The sequence below is a fragment of the Corvus brachyrhynchos genome, unplaced genomic scaffold (assembly GCF_000691975.1).
Source record: "Corvus brachyrhynchos isolate BGI_N302 unplaced genomic scaffold, ASM69197v1 scaffold70, whole genome shotgun sequence".
Lineage (NCBI taxonomy): Eukaryota > Metazoa > Chordata > Aves > Passeriformes > Corvidae > Corvus > Corvus brachyrhynchos.
The window spans coordinates 4,068,381-4,075,165 of NW_008236217.1; the positions used below are offsets into that span (position 1 = coordinate 4,068,381).

At 42.4% G+C, this 6,785-nt stretch overlaps 1 long non-coding RNA gene across 1 annotated transcript in view; it reads left to right on the top strand.

Moving 5' to 3' along the window:
• LOC108449482 overlaps positions 1–4,843 on the top strand; it is a 17,467-nt gene extending 12,624 nt beyond the window's left edge. The window contains exon 4 of the long non-coding RNA XR_001865637.1: positions 1,726–4,843. This is a non-coding gene — a long non-coding RNA (uncharacterized LOC108449482). The remainder of the gene's footprint in view (positions 1–1,725) is intronic.
• Positions 4,844–6,785: the final 1,942 nt, after the last annotated feature.

A 6,785-nucleotide genomic window follows, 5' to 3' on the forward strand; every position in this document is an offset into this window, starting at 1 on the left:
TCCTGCTATGAATCTCTCAGTAATAAACACTGAGATCTCACCAGTGTGTGGTGAAGGATTCCTTGCGATAAATCTGGAGGTTTTATTTGTAAAATTTTGAATTGCATCAGGTTATACATTTCAGTTTCCATCCATAAAGTGACATCCGAAATGCCTGGATACCAAACATTGAATATTTGCTTAGAATGTCCTCCTTTTCCAGTTTAACTTTAATCTACAAATAACATGTAAAAAATAGCCATTCTTACTTGTACTGGGGCAGAAATCTCCTGAAGACCAGATTACTTCATCAGGTCAGATGATATCAATAATTTCAGCATGAGAATATCATCAACCATAGTCTGTAAAGAAGCAGGACTTTTGTGCAGGATCCTGTACACACAAGCACACACAAGTGCATAGGTGTGCACACACCTATGTGCTGTAAGGAGCAGGAAATATGGCTAAAATTTTAGAAAAATCTTCTGCATTTTGCCTTAAGAATCCCTAGGTGTGGATACTCAAGAGGCAGCTTATCCTGGGCACCCAAAATGTTTTTTTTTCAGCATGGAATCCTGATGGTAGCCAGAGAGGCCTGAGGAGTTTGGCGTGCAAAGGAAGGGCCAGGACAATGTATGACCTCCCATCACAGGCCACCCCTGACACCAGCACACCTCTAGAAACAGGACAAGCCTGAGACACACTGTCCTGAGAGCCACTTGCCCTCTGTCCTTCACTGCCAAGTCAAAGAGGGAGGAAATCTCAGTGAGGTTTCCTTTCAGCTCATGGAAATAGAGCTGTAAAGAGCACACACAATCATCTTGAAAAAAGCTACCTATTGCAGGTAACATCTCATTTGGAAATTGAAAAGGCTGGGTCTCTTAAAAGTGATGCATGTTTGATTCCTGACAAAAGCACAAGAGGAACATTTTGAGGTGAAGAGTGAAAATCTGCCAAGCCACCCTAAGAGAAATCTCTGAAACATTAACTTGTTGGACTAAGTGTCTGTGTAGCCCAGCTTCCCTATTTATCCAAAGCCATAAGGTAGGATTTCAATAGACCACCTACCCTGTCACTCTACTGGATAAAGACTTGATTTCTCATTTAGGAGCCAGAAAATCCTTCCCTTCAGTGAGAGCCTGTTCAAGGAATACTGCTGCTTACCCAGGGCTCTATTTTTATACAGACAGATGACTAAATCATCGGTTTTGTTTGCTATCAGCAACGCAAATAACAGTGTGTGTCTGAGTCACCACTAATCCAACACTGTTTCAGGAAAACTGCAGTAAAGCCTGCTGTGAGTGCTTACTTCCATGGGATGTTGGCCTACACCCTTATTGCCCTGGAGCTCCAGAGATACTGGAGGCTGTTGGGCTCATCACGGTGACGGTGTCTGGAGCATCACAGCCTACACAGCCTGCACACAGTTCAGAGAAGACTGCCTTCCTCAGGCATGGCCCTTTGCCCACTTACATCAAGAGCATAACACTTATTTGGTACAATGGGCCAACTGCTCAGCTGTGTGAATCATTTTAGCTCCCTTTGAGTCATTGGTTGTGCTGATTAATTACAGGAATGGGGTATCCACCACCTCTCTGGGCTACCTGTTCTAGTGTTTTGCCATCTACATTGCCAAAAGTTTCTTCCTTGGATCTAATCTAAACCTACCCTCTTTTAGTTTGAAACCACTACCCCATACTCCATTGCAACAGTCTGCTAAAAAGCTTGTCCTGATCTTTCTTACAGGGATGTTCAAGTGAAGTACAGAAGCGACTCTGAAGTGCTGTGTTCAGGCTCTGGGTCCTGCGATCCCCAAGCCAGACAGCATTCATGCCCACACTTGGTTGATGTAATTGTTGTGAGCAACGCAAGTACTTTTAGTGTGAAGTCTGGGGCTGTCAACAGGTTGCAAATAGACAAGTAAGTTCTCCATAGTTGTGGTCAGAGATTTCTGCTGCTCTTAGAGATCAAGTCTACCCTTAGTAAAGTGCTGCAAAAAGGGTCAAGTTCCTAAAGAAGTGAAAACCTGAGAACTGAGTCATTGCCCATTGCAAAGACAAGTAACATCACTCTAAATTTTTATTAGGAGAAACACTTAATAGAATCATTTAGGATTGAAAAGACCCTTAAAATCCAACACATATTGCCTTCTTTTTTACATTTAAAGGATGAAATTGACACAAACACATTTATTTCATTGAATTAGCATAAATTGTGGGCTTCTCTAATTTTGCCAGCCAGGAGTCTCACAAGAGAGTAACACCCAGAGTACACCCAGTAAGATTTCCAAACCACTGCTCTTAGGTTTGAAATTTTGTGAGAATAGCCTTTTCCCTGGCATTTTGGTGCTCTTTCTTCAAGTGAAAAATGGAAACACAGAGGGCTCAAAATGAGAGGGAGAATTTCAGCAAAATGAGAATCAAATGGGAACTTTCTAAAAGGCACAGTTTGGTATGAGCTTGGTGATGAAATGGGCAGAAGTAGCTTGTTTTTCACAGAACCCTAACTGGATCTCTGTCTGTGCTGGTTCATATCCCACCAGTGAGGATGGTGTGCAGGGTTCAGTCTTGCTTCTTTCAGAGGTCCTGTAGAGGGAATCTCATCCTGTATGGACAAAGCAGCTGTTAACAGCTCTGTAAGATTTGAGCTTCAGAGAGTTAACTCACAGCTCACCTCTGACTTTGACCCTGTGAACTAACACAGCAGCTTCCTTCAAACCCTTCCAGTATCTCCTTGAAGAAAATGTTTTAAAACAAGATATCAGAACAAAAGCGTGGTTAAAGACTATGTGGTTTGCAGAGAGTTTTGTCTACCCCTGAAAAACAAGAAACTCCAAGTAAATATTTACAGTCTGCTCATTAGAGGTTTAGACACAAACCTACTAGAGCTATTTACAGTTTGTTAGTTAGGAGTTTAGATACACACTAATATCAGCACTCAAGAATTAGTCACTCTTCCTATTCCCATTATGCAATGAATTCAAGAGACAAGTTTTGTCCTCTGATGTTTGCTGTGGGGAAGGTGTATATAACCACAGGGCAGCTTGGCCAGAGATGTAGAGCTCCCACGAAGGAGGTGCCACCTCACTAGCATCCAAGGCAGTGTTATGTGAACAATCTGAATCCTTCAAAGTGTCTGCCTGTGGCAGAACATCCACACCCCCCAGTAAGTTGCCTTGGTCCCTTTTTTATGGGGTTACTTCTAAAAGGTGGCTGAATTGAGAGTGGTTTGACAGCAAGAGACCAGGCAGAGGCCTTCTACATGGGCACCTGCTTTGTTCAAGGCTCTGTTTTCCATGTCATTTGTGTGTGCACCAAATGCTGTCAGCTGCCTCCTCTCCAGGCTGCTCAATATCTTCAGAGAAACCAAGCAAGCAAACCAGAAACCACAGGTAGGTAAGCTCTGTCTGCCTCTGCCCCAGAAAGAAGTCCTGTGTATCACAGCTCGTACTTCACTCCTGCGTGTGCACTCACTGCTTCACATCAACCACTGCTGATTCTGCATGTGCTCACCAGGCACTTGTTGGGAAAAAGCCTGTGGCAAACACAGCTTTATATCATTGAAAGGGTCTGAAATACAGCTATGAAAACAGTTGCCTTTTTTATTTTCCTTGCAGCATCATTTATATTCATTTTTAACATGGCAAAACTCTTCTAGAGGAATCACTCCATTACAGCAAAAGGATAAAAGAGTGAGATTGAAATGAAGCCCAAGCAGGTGTATGTTGCCCTCCCAAATGCTGTTTCCCTTCTTTCCCATTCCATTCTCCTTTGACATAGCTGGAAGGTTGTTTTCTTAGCACAGCTGGAAAGTGAGTTGATTGTGGTCTCAAGCAGGATACTTTTGGGCAGCCATGAGTTAAGAATTACTTAATATTAGTTAAAGTAAACAGTGCTATTAGTTTTACCTTTCCAAAATGTGATAATAAAACAATAATGTAAGTCACCGATTCCTGGCCTTTCTCCAGTGTTCTGAAGTTTTGTTATGATTTACTGGATACAACAATGTCAGGCAAATCTATTATCTTTCAGATGGCTGTTTATCTCAAGCCTGGTCTCCAGACCTGGCTTTTTTTTCAAGGCATGCAGCTTTATCTTGAATTCACAGAGATTGACCTGTCTGACTCCTGCTAGAATATGCTATGGTTACTTTCCAAACTATACACAAATATATACATGAAAAAGCAAAGAAGAAGCATATGGTGATGCCAGAATTTTAGTTACATTTTGTGTTGGGGCAAGTTTTGAGTTTATTTTACTTTTAATCTCTCTGGTGGAATGAAAGCAGTGGTATACAATAGCATGCCTACATCAAAACATTGGCAGATATATTGAGTGATAACATTCTGATCTCTGATTCCACTGACATAAACTCCAGAGTGGATCTCCTTCTCCTCTTGATACTCTTTACAAGTTCCACTTTTACTTTTTGTTTTGCTTTGTTTTAATCTGGAATTTGAACCTATTGCATGCAAAGAAATGACACATCAGTAAGATTAGCTTCAGGACCCAATATATTAAAGGCAGGGTAATTGCAGTGCGCAATTACTTTACATAAGGTGGGGAATTGCAATGTGTGGATCCAGGACTCATTTAGATTGGTGTTCAGATGTCTGACTGGGAAGGACTCATTGCTAGGTCTGAAAATGTTTATTGGTGGCTATTTGGCTTCCAGTCTTTCTATCAGGTCTGACTACTCAGCTATTGTGCTTTCTCCTTCCTACTGCAGTGCCCAATAAACTCTTCATGTCCATCACACATTGTTATTTCATCAAGTACTTGAATACTGGGTTTGCTGTTCAGTTAAAAATGTCACCCCAGAATCAACAGCATGGGAGCACTCTATTCTGGAAGAATATTGCATAGAAAAAGTATGTTTTTCATTCTGTGGTACAATTGCTAAAATATAAGCATGTCCATAGTTAAATAAAAAAAGCTGGTATTAAGTAGGAGTGCTCTTTAAAGACTAGGTTCATGCTATTCTCAGCATATGGCAATGTTTTTTTACCTGTTAAGTACTGATTTACTCTATCAAAGGGTTGCCACTGCATCCTGGAGCACAGAGGAACCTTTTCTGCTTTCAGAACCAAAACAAGAACATGAGAGGTCAACAACCTGAATTGCTTCTTGCAATATCTCAGCAAACCTCTTCTCAGTCTAAAGCTGGAGCCCTGCCTTTTCATCTCCTTTGATGCATCCGGTAGCACACGTAGAGGAAAAACTGTACAATACTGGAAAACTGCAATTGCATTTTTATTTCATGACAACACACTGGTAACTGATGACATGTCTGGACATGACCACATGTTTGTCTCACTCTTGACAGTGTAAATGTGGAGCAGGATGCTGAAAGGACACCTACTTTGTGTTTATATTTACAACACTAAAATTGAGGGAGGAATTACCCCAGAGATCTTGTGCTCTCTCCATGTTACACTCACACACAGAAGAACCATGCTGGGTATGGACCTAGAATGTGGATGACAATTTCTTCTTCTTAGGTTCACAACTAATTTCTTCTCAGGCAGAAAAAGTAAACACAATGTCGATGAGGTTATGACTTGCTCCTCTCAGGCAGATGTCAAACTGTTCTCAGTAGTTTTTAGGAAATAGAGGATTGCCCTGAGAATTTGCGGAAGACCCATCCCTGGAAGCATTGAAGACCGGGTTGGGTGGGGCTCTGAGCAACCTGGTCTAGTGAAAGGTGTCCCTGTCCACTGCAGGAGACTTAGAGCTAGGTGATCTTTAAGGTCCCTTCTAAACAAAATCCTTCTATGATTCTGATTCTATGATTCATAGCAGTGGGAGGCATAGCACAGGTCCTGACCACAGGTATATCCGCTGCAGAAGTTGCTCTTCCCCACCTCCTTCAACAGGGCTTCCCTGACTGGTGAAAGAAGGAAATAGACCACCAGCAAGGCACATTACCCAGTCATTTGTCCCATCAATGGTATTAAGCCAGAAATGTAATGGAAAATGTCAATTCTGTTGCCTGCTTTGCTCACCAGGCTCCTCTGGCATGGAAGATACAAGTCACTATACATCCCAGACTGAGGCTGAAGGCAGTTTCAGCCTCATCAAGAGCCCCAGAGGCACTTCATCAAGTGCACCATCAGACACAGCTGGCTGGTGCTGAGGATTGCTGAGGATCCAACCACTTGCCCTGTACACAGAATCATGGAGTTTTACACAGGCTTGGGTTGGAAAGGACCTCAAATATCATCTCATTCCAAACCCCCTGCCATGCGCTGGGACACCTTCCCCTAAGCCTTAGTATATTCCACTAAAACCAGCAGTAGATTCAAGACAAAGTATTATAATGGTTGTGGGAAGAAATCATAAAGAGATTGTGTTAACATTTCCTCTGATGCAGCCTTTCCTCAGCTCCTGAGTCCTGGTGCTAGGACTAGTGTCGTGTGTGTGGGGTGGTTTCTGGAGAACAACAGGACAACATCAAGTATTTCCTCTAGAAACAGAAAGGATCCATATATGGTGTCTTGACAGAGCTTGCTCTACAGTACTACTAGCAGACTCTAAATTTGCAGGAAAATGCAAATACTTCCCAGGCAATTAGGTTGGAGTTAAAAGTTTCCCTCTGTTGTCATTACAAAGACAATTTTCTCTAGCTTTCAATGAAGCCTCTGTTACCAACCTAGCAGCATCCCAGCTTGTCTCTTAGATGCAAGTGGCTGCCTGTGAACTCTGGTCTGATACCCAAGGCTGGGAATCATGCTGCCCTGTGCCTTTGCAAGAGAGTTGACCCAGATTTGCATTCTTTTCTTGCTGCACACCTGATCCCAAGGTTTG